The following is a 21,231-nucleotide window of genomic DNA, read 5'->3' as shown; positions in this document are numbered from 1 at the left end:
GGAAGGAGAATTCTTTTTTTCACCCATATACTGTCTTTTTCAAAGTAGAGTCGTGCTTTAAATGCATATATAGATACATACATATACAAGTATTTAAAGCATGGGTATGGTTTGAAATTTGATCACTGAAAACAGTATTTCTTGACACCTAAAAAGCTTCTCTTCCATCGGTTAATTGTTACCTCTCCTTTTTATCATGGATGGTATGAAAAAGTTATTCTGCTCTCTAAAGATAGATTCTGCTTCTGCTTCATCATTGAACAATCCAATTTTTCTATCTTAGGCTATATTAAATGATTGAACAATCCAATTTTTCTATCCTATAGACTATATTTCTGACACTTTTGTTTTTCTCCTCTGCACTATCCAATCGACTTGCGTCTTTCCAGAACTATGTTATACAAAGATAAGGGCTTTATCTGACATCTTTGTGTTGAACATAGTGAAAATTAAATCATAGGTTTTACAGGCTGCACTCTTATCTGTACATTGCATAATGATATTTACCATTTTCACAACAATGTATTGACTTGCATTTAGCTATGATCCTGTTTTAATCATGGAGTATCACAAGCTTGTTTTTATTTGGAACAAACCTCCAAAATATTTTTTAAATTTGTTTTTTGTTAATGTTTTTATTAATGGAAGTTTGATATGGCCAAATGAAGTAAGCACTGTGCGGCTTGGCCTAAAATGCGATGGACTCTGGAAACTTACACAAGTTTTAGAAACTTCTTTGAAACAGAAACGAGAAACACAGTATGAAGGGTCCAGTTTCCAATACAAACATGCATAAAACTGGAAGAAAAAAAAAAAGCAGTAGTCTAATACAGAATTATGTTTGTAAACTGCTCTGGGATTAAGTGGATAATTTGGAAAACTTCAGCAATAGTGCTATAAGCTATGCTGTTTTATTAAAAAAAATAAACCAGTGCAGTTCTATGTTTATGAAATATTTGCAAATAGTTAGTTAACTTGAATTTCTAGCTACATTGTGGTCTTAACTAGCGTTACAACTTGCGGACTTTTGCCACCTACAGAAAATAAGGACCATTTGAATTGCCTTCTGCTGGCCTTTAATTTTCACTTCTTGTGGGAATTTGATTTGCTGGAGCAAAAAAGACACTTATTGCCTGTATGCATATTACACATTGTTGTAAGAATACAATTAACTATTTGTTTGTTTGGTTGGTTTGGTTTGGTTTTTTCCCCTGGAAATGCTCTCCCTGCTTTGTAATATCCGTCTTGTGAAAGAAGAACCAACAAAGGATATGAGTCTTCTAGCTATTTTAGAACAGAAATGGATTTTTCCTTTAAGATCACAAAATCATGGAACGGTTGAGACTGGAAGGGACCTCTGTTTCTTAAAGATCGTCACTAACACATTTCCTGAGATTAGAGGAAGAGTCATCTTCTCTGAACTGGGCCAAAGACTGTAAGGTGTTGTTCACATTGTGAAGGTGTGCAAGTGGTTATATTTGTGTAAAATCCTAAGGGAGAGGGACAAAGTTGCCTTCTCCCTTGATAACATCAATGAACAGGTTGATGGTTATTACTTACGTGGTGGGTAGTGCTACCTATGTAAAAAAAAAAACCCAAAAAAACCCAAAACCCAAAAAAACACCCCACCAAACCAAAAAACAACAGATCTTTGTTCCTATGAGTATTTTACTGAGAAAGACCTGGTTTACATGTGCTATTATACTTATCAATGTTCAGTCTGGCACATTTCTGAAAACTTAGAAATCTACACTTAGAGCTTCTGAACAAGAACCCTCCAAACATGAGGAGAAAACAAGTCTGCATAATGACCTGTATGTGAGTGTAGGGAGAGTCTGAAACAAAAATGGTAAGGAATTAATCCATTATGTTATTCTTATTAATCATACAATAATATATTACTGTTTATAATCCTTTTTTCCAATCACAAAGATCACCTATTTCAAACCATGAAGTGTTTGAAACTTATATTGTTAATTATCTTGCCACCTAACTTCCCGTGTTACTTCTAATGATTTTACCATAAACATCTATCTGAATGTTTATTCCATAATCTTTCAGGCTCCTTCTCATGTGCCAGCAGTCCAAGCAGTGCCTGCCAAATTCTCTGGTATTCTTCCTGTCAGCTTCTGATTTGCTTCTGCATTTGACACAAAGATCATGCAGTGGAGTGGTCATTCAAAATATAACTCATTAAGAGTAATATGATATTATATCACACTGATAAAGTAGGCCATTTCCTTTTCAACCTGAGAAGCTGTAAAAAGCCTTCTGCTTTTTCTTTCTAAGCTGTCCAACAGTTTCTAGTAATTAGCTTCTAACATCTCTGCTGAAGAACGCTGCTGTTGAGCACTTAAGGCCTTGAGTTTGTACAGTGAATGTGAAAGATAAATACTGTAGACTCATAATTAAGGGAAAGTGGAAGGGATCTTGACTGGTCATTTGGTCCAATCCCTTACTCAGAACAGGGTTAATGTAAAACTTGGATCTGACTTCGAAGTTAGGCTAGGTTCTTGTCCAGTCAACTTTTGAATATTTTTAATGACAGAATACGACTGTATCTCTGGCAGCTTGTTCCAGTGTTTGAACACTCCTGTTATGAAGAATATTCTTCCTTAGGTGTAACTGAAATTTCCTTTCCTGCACCTTGTTATTGTTGACTCTTACCCTTTTGCAGAGCACCTTTGAGAAAGGTCTGGCTCTATCTTCTCTTTAATAACTTGTTAGATAGTTCACAACAGTAATTAAATCTTTCGTTAACCATCTTATCTTTCGGTTAAACAAATCCAGCACACTAAGCCTTGTGCCATGAGCCATGTTCTTCAGTCCCCTAATTGTCTTAACACCTTAATCATCTCAGGCATCTTGTTTGTAGTGGTATTCCACTGGACTTGTGGTTTTTCAATGTTATTCGTGTAATAGGAAGCCCAGGCTGAACACAGTACTCCAGATGTGATTTCACACAAGTACTGAATAGAGGATAATAACCTCTTCACTTGTTCTGCTAGCTACACTCTTGCTAATACTGAACAGCATGCTGTAAGCCTTTTTTGTCTCAAAGACATAGTGCTGCCTTACGTTCAGCTTGTCATTTTCATGGGCACGAGGTCTTTTTCTGCAAAGCTGCTACCCAGGCAGCTGGCCTCCGGCATGTGCTGTTGTGTGATGCTATTTCATTCCAGGTGCAAGACTCTGCATTTGTGTTTCGTGACCTCATAAGGTTTTCATCAGCCCCTTCTCCAGGCTATCGAGGTCTCTCCGAGCAGGCAGCCCTATGCTGCAGTGTACTGACTGCTTTCACCAGTGTGGTGCAATTCTTTTTGTCTGATAGTCATGAAAGTTAACTACTTGGGAATCAAGAGTTGATTGGTTGGTTGTTACGCAGGCAACAGTGCCCTTCTGGAATTGGAAAGTAACAATTACATTGTTGTTCTAATATTGAAAATCTCAATTATGGTTGATTTATATGATAATCTGACCACAGACCATGCATAATAAATACAGTATTGATAATTTTCAGCTGCTCAGTCTAGGTATTTTGAACTGCGCATCAGATGCCTGTAAAATACACTTGTATCTTATACACATAGTTTATGATCTAAGTCCTGGGGAACTCTTCCCCCTTTTTGTGTGTCCCCCACCCTACCCCCACCCCCCTGGTTTTAAATGCCTTCCTGATCAAGTTTTGCAAGCACGTTCTACCTTTTCTGTGTACTCAGCATGGTAGCTATTACTGTTTCCTCTCTATGTAATCTTTGGATCATAAGAAATATTCCTGACATTTGGCCTTTCTTAAGGTTTTATTTTCTAAGTATTGACAATTTTGTGAAGTGTATTTTGCCTTGTATAAATATGACTGTCAAGTATATCTGACTGCCGTGTAAAATAGAATCGTACTATAAAACACCGCCTTTATTTGTTCCTTTTCCTCCTTGTGCCTTATATTTGTTCTGTTTATTACTCACTTTGTCATATTCCAAGATCATAACTTTCCTGCACATGTTTGTGCAATACTTGGTTTAGTGTAACCTGTTACCTTTGACTGGGACTTCATGTGGCAGTAAAATTTACACTGTAATACAGTTCTTAAAGCTGAATTAGTCAGACTGTTCAATGATTTACAACTTTTTTTGAAACTATGAAAGCTTCTGCAATAGGAAGTAAAATATACCCATCCTTTAAACAGCACTTTAGGTCCTGAAACCTAAAACGGAGGGCAAGTAGTAACCTTGTTAGTGCTGACTGAGAAGAGACTGGAGATCCGGACATCCTTCTGAGCCAGCTTAAGTTTTTTGTGACCTTCCCCATCTGCGAAGATGCATTTATTTTTTGGTCTTGCTATTTTAAGGTCATCTTTCTACATATGTTTTTATAAACTGCTGTCAAGCAAGAGTTCCATGCTATGGCTAAAGACTACAAATAATACAAGAGAATAAGTGCTACGTGTGGAATTCCAGTTCAGTCTTTTTTTGTGAACAACCAAGCAAAAATCACAGCAAACAAGAACCTTACTGCTTAAACTGGACACTTACTGTGCTTTCTCTCAGCTATTTCTAAAAGAGTTTCCTTATAAGGAAAATCAACCACTGTTTATTTTAGCAGTAAAGTGCCTCAGTAATTTTATTGTGATATGGAAGGAATTTAATCTTGTCCTGCTTAAGAAATAAGTCCCCCATCTGCAGCTAATCAGCACTTTTTTAATATAATGAAAATAATGAATAATTTTAATGAACCTGTAATGAATAATTTTAAGGATTCTAAACTGCATTCAGATTGTTAAACAAGAGATGTATGCTAGGAAAGATGAGGCAGTCATGAAGCTTAAATTATTGAACTGAAACAGTGGATCTCACTACAAAAGGTCTTCTGTAAAAAAAAAAAAAAACACAAACAAAAACAAACAAACAAACGAAAAAAAAAAACCAGAATGAGATGTCTGTAATAAGTTTCTAGCTTGGCTCTTTCCGAGAATGTTTCTAAGTGTGGTGCTGTGATTGGGAGCCCTGTTGTGAGAGATCAGATGCACATTCTTCTGTCCCTGTGATCTTTTCTTCCCAATGATAATGAGAACAATTAGAGGATTCTGGTAAAAGGTTAGCAACTCTTGCAGAACTTCTGGGAATTTTAAAGCTCATGGGATTCCCTCCCCCCCCCCCCCAGTTTCTAATTAGCAGTCTCATCTCCTGCACCTTTTTCCTGAAAATGTACCAACAAGACACGACTATATATGTTAAGGAGAGTGTATATGCCTGCATGGCTTTTTTTATTTTGGTTTGGTGGGGGTTTTTTTTTTTCTTTTTTTTTTTTCTTTTTAGAGAAGCTGTTTTGAGTCCCTCTGATCAGTGGCTGGCTAGATGTTCCAAGGCAAGGTTTCTTGTAGGGGAAAAAGCTGAACTGGACTTGTTATCACAACGACAGTTGGAAAATGGGTAAACTGCAAGGTGGGCTGAGAAGTAGTTGAACTGTAGAACCTGACAAAGAAAGAAAGAAATCTAGTGCTACAGGTTACAGGGTGGGGAAGGTGGGTCAAGTCCAGCATGTCCTGTGGTTGTGATGGTGCTAAACGTGCCTACGGTATGGATTCTGACCAGAGCTGATCATTGTGCATCATCAAGACCTTAGCAAGAGCTGACTGAGCTGTTCCCTGTAGTCTCTTGTTTGCTTAGGGTGTAAACAGTAGGAAAAGACAAGTACTGGGGGGAAGAAAAGGGTGACTGTGCTTAGCAGAGAGTTCAGAATTGAATACAATTATATGTGTTTCGGAGCAGCTGAAGTTTCAAGGGTTGTGCTTTCCAAGTTATCAGGTTGAGACTGATCTTTACTGGGATGACATGAATAGCTGAGGAGGATTTCTCAATCTCCTTCTAGCAGTCAAGTGTTCATTTAATGTTTCCAGCCTTGAGTGTAATCTGGGACAAGCTCTAAGCTACTGTAAGTGTCAGACTAATACCAGGAAAGTACTAGTTGAGCTTAAATGACGACAAAAATTAAAAAAAATGCCTTTGAACTCTCAACATATGCTCTGATAGGGTGCTTCTAGCTAGGAGCTTTTATGCCTGTGTAGTCTTTCTGCTGCTTTCTGCTGTTTCCTGTAAAATTAGAAGTGTATGTGGTAGCAGGAAACAAAATGAAGTTGTTGATTTGCCCATATCATTTTGAGGCCAGAAGATACTGGAAACATGGACAAGATTTGTTAGTTGGCGTTTACACCACCGTTCTTCCTGCCACTGGATGGCAATGTTTGACCAAGAAACCTAACCAAATAGAAACAAAACAGGAAGCTGATACCCACTTTTGTTGGCAGAGGAGGTACACATCTTCCTCTGGGAAGCCTCCTGGGCTCTGAACTTCAGTGTGTTAGATGCTGTACAAACATATGTAAATTATTTCATGCCTATGAGAATTCAATAACTTCCACTGTATGCAAGCTCATTTAAGAAGCACCTTCTTTGAAGATTATGAATGTCAGCCTCCAAATCTGAGCAATTTTTTTTTTTACAGTGAAGTGTGTATTTGAAAATGTGCCAAGCTGTGAAAAAGAAGCAAAAGTTTGTAAATTATGTCGACTATGATATAACTATATACCAGCACATTAATTCCAACTGTGAAGATGTTGATGAGGTGTTTTCTTAATATTAGAATGAAAGTAGAGATGAGACACTCATAACACCTCTGGCTACTCTGTTCAACAGCAAGCAGCTCTGTACAGTACTTTGTAATCCAGGTAGTGATTCAGCCAACTATGGCATCTGGAAATTAAATAATATTATGACTGGATCAGAGCATATTTCACAGCTTTTTGTTCAACTAATAAGCCTAGGAAAAGTAGCAATGTCGTCTTGAACACGGTTACATAGTATGCCTCGTGTGTATGGAAGTTATATACTTGCTACACGTAAGTGTTGGTTGCAGACAGTTCTCTGTGAGCTTAGCAGGGTGGAAAGCACAGTTCTCAGTGCCCGCTTCACCATATCTGACTCTTGTTATGACAAGCAATTCACTGATTACTGTATATAAATTTTGCTACAATGAATATTTATACTTCAGATCACACAGGTGCATTAAATCCTTGTATATTCTTTTGTGTAATGCAAGGTTACAAGTGTTGTTTGTCAGAAAAGATTCACTTCTTGAGTGAAACAAATATAGGTTAATAGAACTATTCCTGCTTAAATTTTGGATGTATAATTTATGGCTAGAACTTAGAACATATTTCATTGGGTGAGACAAAGGGAGCGTTTAACTTAATACTGTATCTTCAACAGGGGCCAGTGGCAGGTGGCTAGGGAAGAACATAAGAATTGGGTAAACAAGATACAGAGAGACTTCTTCCACAAATTTGTTGGGTGTTTGTTTTCTGTAATTTGAATCTCTTGCAGAGAGGAGTTCTAGAGCTCTGTTATATTTTGTGTAAACACTTCATTTCATTTGGGTTTTGGATCTACTGTGGTGTAGAAAAAGCATGCCACAACCTTAGAAAAGTCTCAGTCCTTCAAGTCCTGCTCTGACATCAGCCAGAATTTCTGTGGATTTTTATTGGGCTTTGTGCCAAGTCAGTAATTGCTTTGGAACACATTTTGTCTGGTTTATTTGAAAGTGGTCACTGTGGAAGGAAGAAGGGGATTGCAGTGGAGATAGAATGGAAAGGTCTGTTATTCTGTCTGGACTAGTGCTTATTTGTTTGATAAATTTGAGGAGACTGGAGGTGAAGGAAGATGTGAAAAGGCATGTAACTAACTGACTGACTAGATTTAGAGCTTAATTCATCGTTATTTTAACAGGCCGTTTTTCTAAAGAGAGATCCTCTTTACCAATGCTCTAAGCAAAGACAGACTGATTAAGACTACTAGCTAGACATATTTGATTTATTTCCAGAGGTGAAGTGCGAGCCATCCAGCCTGGCTCCCAGGGATGGAATACCTGGTAGGTAACCTGCCTCAGGAAGTCACGCACTGGTTGCACGAAAACGTGCTGTGGAAGTACCAGTCCTGGCAGTCACAGTGCGTTGTTGTATGCACAGCAGAATGCAAGTCATGGAGCTGGTGCTGCTTAGTTTACAGATAAGGCACCAAGAGCCTTATTCTGCATGAAAATCATTATTGACTAATTAATTTAAGGCTAATCTTGTCTTAGTCAAGGACAGAAGTAAACTCAAAAGGATTTAGGATTTATGCTGCAATGCAAAAGAATTGAAAGCTTTACTTTTCCAAGATTCCTTTCTCCTCTTTTAACCATATATAAACTCTACCTGTAGAGTTATAAACTTCGAGTTATAGCAGAAGTGTGAGTTGGGAGAGGTACTGCAATTTCAGCAATTCAGAGTTGTGGTTCTAAGCCATCCTGACCTACTGCAAAGATGATTGCAAATGAGGAATTTTGCTTCCCTTCTCTGTGCCTGCTGGCTGCATTTACTTTTGTCAAATAATCTAGAATGTGATGGGAAGAAAGATGTGCCTTTTTCTGTTCTTTTTTTTTTTCTTTCTTTTTGCTGCTATTCTGTATTGGATTGCTTCAGATTGTGAGTGTACCAGTGAGAATGGAGATAATTTAAGAGTCCAAACAAAGAGGCCATAGAGATTATAAACTGGGGGATTAGGTGGCAATAAGTACATGTGAGAAATCTGTAATTTATGAATCTTTAAAGTGTAATATACTTGATTGTCATGGAGAAAAAGAGATACAAAAGATCTATGAAGATCATTCTTCAGCTGTTGTTTTTTCAAAAATCTCTGGACAGTAAAAATTGACAGGTTTTCCAAAACTGTCTGGAATGACTGTCTGAGCCTTTGTATGCACAAAATTACCGGTTACAGATGTTTAAAAAAAAAAAAAAAATTTAAATCCAGTGTAGCTCTTCAGGAGCCAAAAAGCCACGTTGCAAATAAACACTGGGCTCTTTCTTGTACTTGATGATTTGAATCTTGGGGCATTTTATTCCTGACTTTTACATGTAAACTTAACGTTAATTTTCAGATATATTTGTCATTGAAAACTTTCAGGTCTTGAGAGCTGGCAGAGTGCACATCCCCTACCTAGTGCTTGACTGCACAGAGTGCATTTGATACTTGATAATGCCGTGCTTCCTATCCTGTTTCTCAGAAGCCAAGCTTGCTGTACTTCAATTGGCCAGCATCCAAACCCTTCTATCAAATGTTTATGCGCTATAAAAATATGTGTCATTGAATAAATTCTCACTTAGCTTATACTTTTGAGAAGGGCCAGATCTGTAAGGCATTCGTAACGGCTTATAGACTGACTTCTGAGGTTGTGTTCCAACAGTGTTCCGTGATCTGTAATACAGTAGAGTATTGATACACTCTGATGCCCTCATTTACAGCTCACTTGGGTATTCCTACCTTCTAGTGCCATTTACAGTACAGTAGACCCCAGAACAGCTACTGGCTCACAGCAAGAATTGACGCAAGAGTAGGGCACTGGAGCCATGGTGTGCAATATTTTCATTCTCAAGCATGCTGTCTCTTCAGCACTGCTTAGCATTCCTCTGTCCTGTGTTTTGCTTAAGCAGAGGTGTCCAGAGCTGCTTTGGTAGAGACACACCACCACCAGAAAGTTAGATTTTCTCTTTTCTCAATTGTTTTTCTTTTCTTTCTGCAAATTCCTTTTCTGATGTTCTGTTTTCCTCTGTCTTGATGGTAACATAAATGTTTAGTAATATGTAACCTGGTGTAATCTGGCAGCCAGTTTGGTAGAAACATAGGAAGTATCTGGAGTGTTTGAGTCAAAATTAGACATTGTTTCTCTCTAAAATGGAAATCTTTTTTTGCTTTCATACAAACAAACAGCAGATTCCGCTTCCCCCTGCTCTGCCCCCAGTGTTAAATGTAAACATGGAAAGAAAGCAAGCTGCCAAGAGTGGTTGTGATCCCTAAGCTGGCATCTGCAGTGAACTTCTGTGGAGGTGATAGTACAAGTACAGAAACAGCAATGGAGGTAGCACCATATAACATTAATTCAAATTGGTGGCGGAAATATGGAGGAATGAAATAAGTGCTAAATAAAACAGATCAATATGTTACCTGGTTGCTAAGAGTAGTACGTAGTAGAAAATGCTCTGTATACTTTAGATGGTTCAATGATTTCCTTTGCAAGTTAGTTGCCTAGAATTTGTCAGAGAAAAAAAGAGTTTGAGCCTGTGATTTCCTGTAGAATATGGACTCAAGTAAAATAGGGTAATCAACCCATTTGCAAGCCTGACTTCCATAGAGTATTATTCTGTCTACATCAAATTGTACCACTGTTTTCACGGAGAAGTTACGGCGCCTTAGTTTTTGGTGAACTTGTAGTTCCTTTTAAAATGCTGCCTTAATGCCAGGGCCTTTTCACATCTTTGCAATAATCTGCTCAAATATGGCTGAATTATGAGTCTCAGGGAGAGACAGGGAGGTTTGGACATAGAAATTATCTTAAAATTCCATATGTGCTGAGCATGATCCAATGTACATGTGCCAGGAGCTGCTTTCATTTGCCTCTCCCAGCTGTTGCATAGTTACTGACATATCAAGCAAGGAATTGAAAGAAAAGCAAGGGCAAATTTTTGTTTGCTGCGTGCTGTAACACCAAGGCAACATTTGTGTTTGAAATCAGAAGTGTTTGGAACAGGAAAAGAATAGAAAAAGAAAAGGTGTAGCATGAAGGATGATAACTCTGAATTTGTGCTTTGTCATTTTTTAAGAAGTGTGTAAAGTGATTGACAGATACTGTATCTAGAAACTTTCTTATATTAATCCACATGTAAATCTATGTCCGTATGCTTTGCAACTCAAATGTACCTGGTAACTTATGACGGGTTTATGGGGGTCTTTTTTTCTGCTTGGTGGGGAAATTAGGTCCTTTCATATTTCAGTTTAAAGTTTGCTTGCATTCACGCTGCAAAGAGAAACTTTTGAAGACATTTCAATAGGATGTTCAAAGATTGCTGCAATTACGAAGCAAGGAAGAGAAGACTTCTGAAGTTCTAATTATAGTTTCACTAGTGGAGATAAGAGGAATGTTCCTCCTTTGGATTTATTTTTAATCTGTTTCTTTTTGTGTCTGTCCAGATCAAAGTGCTAGAGTATTTACAGAAGATTACTCTGTTTAGATACTGCTTGCAGTGCTACAAAGTGTCATTTTTAAGGTCAGGTTACCTGCAGCCAGTATGGGTCCGCTCCTTGGTGTACAGCTGTCGTGGAAACCTATTTTCCTTTTCTTCTTGGCTGTGTATCTAAGCTGTAACTGCATTTTGGCTACAGATCCGGCAAGCATGAGGCAGGGGAAGCAGAGCACTGGCAAACGTGTTTGTAGTGCTAGATAAGATGGAGAAATGAAGAGGCAGGATCAGACACCTTTTTCCATACTGAAGTACTGCTTATGATAGTGCTATGTCTTTTTAGAAGTTTTTTTGCCCACTGCCTTTTTTTTCAGAGGAGTTGGGAACATCTGCCTTCCTAGTTTGAGCAATAGTACAAACTTCTAACTTGGGGAAATATTGTTGGTAGGGTACCAGACTTCATCATCAGCTGGAAAGGAAAGCTTTCAACAGTTAATTGTGTGCACAGTAGTGCTGGGTTATCTGCTCCAGAGCTACATAACAATCGTTGGTGCTTCTCCAAACTTGAGCAACTGTTTTAGGGCCATTTATCATTAAAGCCACTAAAAACATGGAAGTGTGCCATGGGTTCTGTCAGACTTCTACTTTCTACCTCTAAATAGTTGTAAAGACTTGGTGATTAGGGGAAAATTTTGCTGCCCTGCACCCTCCCCCCCCCCCTTATTTTTTTTTGTGAGGGACAGAATTTGCTTGTTCTGAACTCTGTTCCCAAAGAGACAAAAAAAAAAAGAAACTTTTTTAAAGAAGCCTTCCTACGCAAAGGCTCAACTAAATAGCTGACTGAATCCTTAGAATGGAAGTATTTAATCAGGAAATCTCTGTAGGTGTTGCTACTTACTATTCCCATAGTATTTAGATCGCAGCTGCATAGTGAGGATTTACTAAAATTACAAATAATCTGAAACTATTGATCTGTAAATACAAGTACAGTCTCTGACTGTATGCTTGGAAAAATCTGAAGGGAGGATTCTGAGAAAATTTTGTATTTCTTTAACCAACTTCATAGTTACACTGCTACATGTTGATCTATCAGCTTGGCTGAAGTCTGTATTTGCTCCTGATCTTGGCTGGTGGTGTGGGAACAGAATTTTGTTTCCTTTATATGTAAAATAAGAAACATTGAGTAAGAATATTTGGAATATTGGTGTCAATGTAAGAATCTATTAGAAAAAAAGTCCACTATTAAGTGTACCATGAACATAATAAAAGTCTTCTTTAAAAGGTGAAACCATAGTGATACAAAAAGGCATCACATGACAAGTTTCGCCACCCTAAAAATACGTTCTTTAACTATGAAAGTGGTTGCAAATCATCATAGTTTGTTTGTTCATTATAAAAGATTATTGGTTGTGTTGTTCATACCACATCAAATGTTGATTTCTGATACATATTTGTGAACTTGTTCTACTATGTGAACTTATTTTATGGAGATGGGAGAACTCATCTTGGGAACAGCTAAATGAAGCAAATTCCCAAGAGCAACCAAGGCATTGTGTCTAATAATGAGCCTGACACAGAAAAGTACCGGCAATGTAATTTGACTATCAATCACTGTCATCTCTGGAGCATGTGAAGCTTATGGCAGCTGCAAGAACAGCTGTAACCCAGGTCTATTGTCCTTGTGACCATCCCATGTATTTCTGAAGCCTATTAATGGCATTTTTAGGGCTTGAAAACTGGATGGTAGTAATATAAATCTGAATATTCTAAATGACACTGGCTCATTAGGCAGTGCTTTCTACAATAATATCTAATTTTTGAGAGTTCGCTTGGCAAAAGAAAAAACATTTGAAATGGTACAAGTGTTACAGCTTTACAAATGCAAGCAGCATTTTCCCATTTAGCACAAAGAGAGAGGAAAACACTCAACAGATGTATCTAATTGCTCCTTCTACTCTGTGTACTTTATTTCTTCCAAATGCCTGAGGGAAGACTTTGGCTTTGTGTGAGGTTAAGGCAAATAGAATATTGCCTGACATAGAGATCAGGCCCTGACCAGGTCCAGATGGACCAGTATATTCCATAGGAAGATAAGGAAGGCATATAGTTTTCTGTTTATTTACCTATTCCACAAGATCTCTGTATATGTTAGTCTTGCACTCCTAGAATTTCTGGATTTAGGACCCACCTTCTTCCAGGTTGAATTTTTCTGTTTACTAATTTTTGTAACAGTTTTCTACATTGTACATTTTGAAGTCTTCAGAAAAAAGAGTTGGACTTTTCAAAGGCACGTGAAAATGTAGACCAGTGGCTATGTTGGATATGGGATTTTTATTTACTAAAAAAAATATTTTTTTTCAATTTTCTAAGGTAGTAGTCTTATAATAATGCAGTATTTTGGCTGAAAAGTTATAGCGTTTTTGATGAATGTATTTTTCTTGGCAGTTGTAGGAATGTCAAGCCATATGGAGCCCTGTTGAAAGCTGAGACGAGCTCAAGACTTGCAGTGATGTTTAAAAAAAAAATAAAATCTAACACAGCTTCTATTTCTACTGAAGAATTGGAGGGAATCCTCTAACTAGTTTTATACACGCCGCTGAACCTCGAAGACACATGACAGTTGTAGTGGAGAACTATATTTAAAAATATGATGGAGCAAACCATTACCCATTCCTCTGGTTAAAGATTGCTCCAAGTCTTTCTGTGGCTCTCATGTTGTGTATTGTAATTGTGTGCAGTCTTCATTGTTTTAATTCAAGCAATGACAGAATTATTATTTGCTTCAGATAATTAATTATACAATGTGGAGAGCACTGGTTAACAGTGATTCTTGCAAATTTATTTCCTTTTTTTTTTAGTAGGTATTTCTGGCTCAGAAAAATTTGAGAACTTGCTGAATATCAAAGGCTGTACACTAGCATGTAGCTCCTTTTATGTTCATCTGTTGCACCATACTATTCTCTGTGATAACAAAATGCTCTGTTACCCAATAATATCCAGAGCAAAACTCTGCTGTTGTTATAAGCATTAAAGATATTCAACAAGGAGATATTTGATGTAAAGGCAAAAAAAGTAGTGATGCTTTGGGATTTCCTGTCATTAACTTGTTGATGGCTCCAAATCATTTTCATTGATAGAATCTTTCTGAAAACTAAGCAGAGATGAATGGCAGTTCTGACTGATTTACGTAATCAAAGTAAAGTGAGAGAATTACAGTTATTTAGTACTTGCATCTACTGAAAGAGGCGAGTAAGCCAGTCAGGTGAGCTCACCCATGTGATGGAGTTAGTTGTATGACTTCACACCTCCCACTAACAAGATTACTTCTGTTGCAGAATCTTTATGTTCTATTTTACACATATATCAAAACAACAATTGTCACGTGTCCTCTAATAATGTAGGCTAAAATGCAGTAATAATGTATATTAAAATACAGCATAATATTTTTGGTATTCTGTAGTTATTCTAGCCTATGAAATAATTATGAATAGGAATCAGAATTATGGGTTAGTACTTGGTCTTCTAAATTTAGTATTACATTTTGAGCAGACAAATGAATTTTTAAGGGGGCTAGCTTCAAAACTCAGATATTTAACTTCACATTACAGCAACCAAGTAACTCTAGTAAAGATCTAAAAACATCTGAAAATACATATATACGTATTTTACATCAGAGAGAAGTAGCATATATATGATACAGCTTAGCTGAGCAGCTGGTCTAGACAAAAGTAACCGTAAAGATGACATGAGTGTAGCTGTGGTTTTAGTACTTCAGAGGATGATTGGTCCTCTGAGGCATGGGATATGGAGCAGTTGAGATGTATACTGCAATCATTGAACGGTATTTGAACAGGAGTATAGATGGATTAATGTGTGGTGATGTGTAAGGTACTTCTATCGTAATTATTATAAATTGTGGGAAGTGGATTCGTGAGGCAATACACAAAAAGCTATAAAGTTGTTTCAGGGCTGGAAGAGTTAAAGTGAAGTCACCTCCAAGCTCCAGTTAATCTCCAAATTCTTGAAAGAACTAGTGAACACGTAAAGGAGAGCAAATTCCAACATATGTATATATTTTTAATATTTGGACATGTTAGGCCTTAAGTAATGGGGAACTGTAAGTGTTACCAGGCACCTGTGAAAGGCAGGGACTATATAAGAATGTACATATGCACAGGCTGTGTGGATAATTCTACTGATGAAGCAATGTCAGCGATGTTTACCTGAGTTTTAGATTGTAAGGCATTGTACAGAACAGTGGAAATGACTGGGCTGTAGGAAAGCTGGTTTCTAATTTTGTCTCTGTTGTAATGCTTGTCTCAGTTTTCTCATTTATAAACAAGAAGCAAGGTGTTTGGCTATCTTGTGGACTGCTTGAACATGGACACCTGAAGAATATAATCAAGAAGATAAGTGCTTCCCCCTCACTTATTTTCTATCGTATATATTCCTTCTGCTACATGCAATTCTGTGTCTCTCTTCTTCCTCATCCCTAAAAGCTTGCATTATCTTTTGTTGTTGTTGTTCTTTTTTTCTTACAGTGGAAAGTGTTGAACGAATTCCAAATGGTCTGTAGTGTATAGCAGCATATGGCAGTGCTGCTCTTTTTCTATTTCACTGTATTTTTTGTAGTTGTTTTCCTTCACATTCAATATTTTATAAATGAGCTCTTTGAGAGACATGTAAATGGACTCAGTCTTTCTTTCCTTTTTTGTCCCTCTGCCACTCTATGCTGCAGTCAAGCCACAGTTCAAATCTTGTTGAATAATCTTTTCAAGCTCTAATTTCACCCACTGCATTAGCTCTTCAGTCCCTAGGACTGTAATTATCATGATGTCTTGATGTTGAGAAAGCCACTATTCATTAAAAGCCACTGCTTGGAGCCAGCTTTGCAGCACGGCGAGTCTGTGCGTAGACTTTGTCAGCCCTACCTATAGATAGCTGCGTGTATTGACCACAACTTTTGAACAGTACCTTTTGGCGTATCTCAAAGACTGTCTAGAGCCCTGACTCCGAAATGAAGTAACTTTTGCGAGTTTCCTGAAAGCAGAGTGGCCAAGGACAATGTCATCTCTTGGCTGCAGTGTAAGGAGCTGTTATTACGACCAGATGAAATGTTCACACTGGCTTGTTCTGCATCATTTCTGCTATGACTTCTGCTCTGTGTTCGAGTGTACACTACAAAACTGTCTTTAGGTGAGCAAGTGTGCAATGTCAAATGCATGTTTTCTTTCAAAAAATCTGACTGTTCCTATCCAAAAGTGCCAAACCATCCCAGTGCACGATCATAGTATGTCCACAGTGTAGTCTAGAAACGGAGGACAGTCAAGTTGATTGTCATCTACCTTTCAGTTCAGTTTCACTCTGAACTTGAGAAAAATACAGATTATGCACATTAACTAAAATTAATACATGTTATTACTTTTTAATTAAGTGATCATAAGTAGAATCGTAAAAATATGCAGTCTATATTTACCAAGCTGCTTTACCTAGAACAGTCTTTGGTTTGTTTACCAGAAAAACTTCTAAAACCTACAAGTTCCTGTTGAAAGACACCCAACAAACTTAAATTAATTTCACTTCCTGAAATAATTTTGCTTCTAAATCCACTGCTATTGCTTAATTTTCATATTTATTTCTTAGTCACTTATTTTTTCTTGATAAAAATATATCCTGATTAATGCTGAACTGAAAGGCTTTGGCAGTTCAAGAACTGACATCCCAAATAGTCCTTCAACTTCCAAAATTGCCTGGAGGAGATCTGCTGCTTCAGATTTTTTATTTTTTTGTTTCCTGTGGTAGCCTGATTATAATATCCAAATGTCCATGTCTTCCTTCATGCACATTCTGTCTCACTCACTTTTTAAAAAAAAAATAAGTAGAGCAATTATTCAGCAAGGCGCAAAAAATAGAAATAATTACTTTTCATGCAAGGTCATGGAAAATGTGTGTTGTTCTTCTACCACTAAAGAATTTTGTGGCTTTGACCCTGACAAAACCTGTGCAATTTATTTTATAAACTCAGCTTTGCCTGTTGAAGCAGACAGGATCACCTGGAGTGCATTAACTTGGAAGCATGCATGTAGCATAAAAAACCCAAACCCTCTGGATTTTGGTGCTAATCCCGTAATTATTCTGATATAATACTGTACTGCAAGGAATTTACAATGGTGTCAAGGAGACAATATTAAGACTCTTTACTGAAGAAATGTATAAGTCGATGGATAGAAACTGAATCCAGATAAATATAAATTAGATATTAGGTATGCAAATTATTTGGTTCTATGTGGATGTAACTGGCTGGTGTATATAGTCTCTGCTACACTGGAGGTCATGCAGGTCCTAAACTGTGTGTGTTTCATAGAATAGAGAAGTAAATTATGTCTATTGAACGGAAGATGTTTGGGAATGTTTCTCTTGGCAGTCGTGCTCTGTGTTGCAAACCAATATGTTAAAATATCTGGCATATCTTCCTGTTTTAAGGGGAAGGATTTTAATTTTACTTGGTTGATTACTTTCTTTAAAGAGAGTCATTTCTGCTGATATCACAACAATATTAAGACAAATTAGATTTACAACATTTCTAATTATTGAAGTTTACTAAATGAATAAAGCAGCAGGAAATTATATTCCAATAACTGGCTTCTGACAGTTTTGCATTAAAACTGAATGAACTGATCCTCTTCCCGAAACTGCTGTTTTGCTTTAGATTAGACTAATGTTTAATCAAAACTGGACTCCATTGGCAGTTCCTGCCTACTCCTGGTCTTTTTTAGGAGGCATTGATCTTGAAAGTATTTGGGGAAGGTCATTATTTTGGATAAAGGGACATAACTGTATGGACTTAGTGGAGCTCTGACAGAATACATTACCTGAGTATCTGCACCTTTATATTTAAACACAATAATGATGTTTACATTGATTTGAACAGCAAGGCTCTTGCCTATCTTAAGCAAAGTTTGCTGCACACCACTTTTATTGTCACTTGCAGAGAAACCAGTAAAATTCCACCAGGAAAACCTGGGCTCCAAGTTATGACTGGGCAGAGTGGTGTGGTTTATAATGGCTTTGGATTTCAAACAATGACACTGTCAATGCCAAGAGTAGCAGTGAATTCATTTCCTTCCTTCATCTCATGCTGAACGGAGATTTTGCCGTCTTTCAGCTGGCAGTACAGTCATATTTGTAGGCCCACTTTGAAAGGAAGTGGATAATATCTTGGGAATTCTGCAACCCCTGATTAAAATCTCTGATGGCGGGCTGATAGGATGAACGATGAGATGTTGCAAAAGCGTGTATGCTGCAGAGTGCCTTTGTGTGATGATCTGTGTTTTCTGCAACAGTTGTCATATGCTGAATGAACTTCTGGGGTAGCCATTTTGGTGGCAGAGACACGTCGGTGCTACTCAACTAATTGTGTTGTGTTGGACTTTTATGCAATGCAGCGCTTGGCAGCAAAGCCTGTATTAGGAGGCTGTTACTCTGATTGCTGTCCCTCTGTGCTGGTCACAGTGCTGTTGACATAGCTGTTTATAAGGCTGTGTTATGCGGGATATGTTTGCTGTTAAAAAGCAAATAACGGAGTTATCTCACTAGGTTTTTTAGTTTGGGTTTTTCGGTTTTGTTTTTGAGGTCATTTTTTTGTTTGTTGTGTTTGTAAAGATCGGTTAACTCACCTGGCTAATCATTTCCCCAAGGAAATGTAAATTTGAAATGCAGTTGAATCATATCTGGGTGTCTCAGTCTGGAGAGGTAAGTCTCTTCCTTTTCCTTCCAGATTCCTGAAATTTTGCTTGGCTGCAGAGTATGTGAGGGGAAGTTATGAAAAGGAGGAAGAAACAGGAATTTCTTACACCTACATAATTGTTACAAATGATGTGATCTTGAGTCATATTACCTCAGATGCCTCTTTTGCAAGTTAATGCTAGTAACTGAAGAACAAAACGTGACCTTCTGTATCCAAGAATTGAAAGAGCATTTTAGTGGAGAGTTTCAGCAGTTAAATTTGGTTGCCATGGGGTCATTTGAGCTGTTTTTGGAATTTGTCACTAATTTATTCACAAAATTACCCCTTTTGTCAGTCAAGCTGAGAGATACTTCTTAGCAGGTGCAGAAATACCTTTAAAGATTGGAAGCATACATGAAGAGACATGAAATATATCTTCCAAATTACTGGGCTTATTTCATAAACTGGAATAAAAAGGCATCAGTTTCATGCAGTCCTGTCTAGTGAGTGACATGGTGTGATATTGCTAGGGAATGAGACTGATACCTGAGAATGAGTGCCTGTTTTTAAATAAACATGTTTTTAAATATTCTTACTGAAAAAGAAGAATGATTTTAAAATAGTTTAAAGAAAGCTAATGGTTGGAAAACAGGGTCTAATCTGGAGACTTTTTATTTGCTGAATAGCAGAAGATTAGCAATACAGGTAATATATTAGTATCACCTTACCATCCGCGTGTAGTCCTGATGGTCTGACTGTGCTGTTTCATGTGGTCCTCTGTGCAACTACTGGTGTAAATGCTGTTATTTTAGTTAGTTAGATTCTCAATAGGGTCATCATTTGTTACACCTTGTGCGTGTGTGTGGCCTAACTGATGACCCAATGTTAGCATGTAGCAAAGAAGTGAATGTTAGTTTGCTTCATTTCATATATAAATATACCAGAACTTATGATGTTTGAATAAATCTGTTTGCCTTGCATATTAATGAGCATCTTCAAAGACCTGACACTAACATGTCTGCAGATTACTCATCTTTGCAGTTGTCTTGTGGCTTTTGGTCAATGTGAGGGTGAACTGTATTTTGGTCATTGACCTTTCAGTCCCTTGCCCCTGCCCACGGGCCCAATCAATAGAGGAGCGTTAGCCTTAGGGTTAGTACAACTGCTACTCAGCCTTGCAGTAAAACATCTCTGAGGTTCTGAAAAAGCAGTTAATTCTCACTTACTGGAAGAAAGATGAGGAGACCTTGTCGTTCCTGGATTGCTCTGAAGCAACCTCAAGTGTCCTGTGGACAGTACTGCAAGAGGTGCCAAGCGATGTACTTTATACTGTTTGAAACAGAAGCCCACTCTCCTCCCAGGGGGGTTCTGTACGAACCTCTGTTCTGCCATTGCATCTCCTGTTTCAAAATGGAGTAAATACTTTGTTTTTTAAATATAAAATTTCCTGCAGAAGGGTATCAAGTACTGCTGCTGTGACTTGCCTGTAGCTTATAGTCTTGCACAACAGACGCGGAACAGAACAGAAATAGTCCATCAGTAACCCGGCGTGTGTGATGGTGGGTTTCGGGTGCTGCAAAGCACACGGCTGAAGGAAACACCAGGACAGGCGGGTTTCCCACTGCCCCACATCGCCGCCACTGCTCCCCCGTTAGCTGGCAGGCTCAGGGGCCGTTTCATGCGCCTTTGTTTTGTTAATGACAGTCACTTCATATAGCTTTCCAAAAGCTGAAGGAATGCAGACCTGTTGTTGGTATATTCCGTCGCATTGGGGCGATTTCTGCCTTTAAAATTAATTCTTTTATGAGTTAACATGTGATCCAGGAGTGCTTTGGTGTTGCATTCTCTGAGCCGAGTGCAATTCCAACTCGACAGAAGTGTTGGCTGTCAGCATAAGCAGAGCACGTGGATAACTGTTGATTTTTATTTTCTTTCAGTCCACAGCTGAAATGAAAATATGGGGGGGGAGGGGGCAGGCAGATTTTACTAAAAATAAACAAAAGAGGTTTTCATACTGAAATGAACATTTCTGTTTAAATCTGAGGAGGAACATAGGAAGGAAATGAACAAGGTGGATGTCAGTATAATTTACAAAACTGAGTAGCAGGTGTCCATCTCTAATTTTTTTTTTCCCCTTATTTTTTGTTTAAGTCTTAACATTTCCGTAATGTGGGAGACCTGGATTCAGCTCCTACTTCTGTCTGAGGGCATGTCAGCCAGTGTCTCTTAACTTCCAAGGAAGACCTTAGCTGACAGACTATTCTCTCTTGTTAACACTATTCCACTTTGTATAAACCACGTAACTATTAATCACAGACATGCTGGGGGCTAGGATACACTTTTGGCAGACTGTGGCTTTGTTAGGGATTTGATTTAGATCATCTTGGTGTTGGAAAGTGCCTTTGCCAGGGTATGGGGGGAAGGTATTGCCATTTCATTTTCCTCTTGCTTCCTT

The 21,231-nt window shown here is 37.9% G+C and overlaps 1 long non-coding RNA gene across 4 annotated transcripts in view; it reads left to right on the top strand.

The window, feature by feature from the left end:
- LOC142362720 (uncharacterized) overlaps positions 1-21,231 on the top strand; it is a 135,913-nt gene that overhangs the window by 56,425 nt on the left and 58,257 nt on the right. Inside the window, exon 1 of one of the 4 annotated variants that reach the window (XR_012765245.1) lies at positions 18,716-18,802. The exons of the other annotated variants lie outside the window; for them this stretch is intronic. This is a non-coding gene — a long non-coding RNA (uncharacterized LOC142362720). Of the gene's footprint in view, positions 1-18,715; positions 18,803-21,231 lie in introns of those variants that run through there. 4 annotated transcript variants of the gene reach the window in all.

This window comes from Opisthocomus hoazin, chromosome 11 (assembly GCF_030867145.1).
Source record: "Opisthocomus hoazin isolate bOpiHoa1 chromosome 11, bOpiHoa1.hap1, whole genome shotgun sequence".
Lineage (NCBI taxonomy): Eukaryota > Metazoa > Chordata > Aves > Opisthocomiformes > Opisthocomidae > Opisthocomus > Opisthocomus hoazin.
The sequence above is the reverse complement of the archived record's forward strand: the minus strand, read 5'-3'. Positions and strand labels throughout refer to the sequence as shown.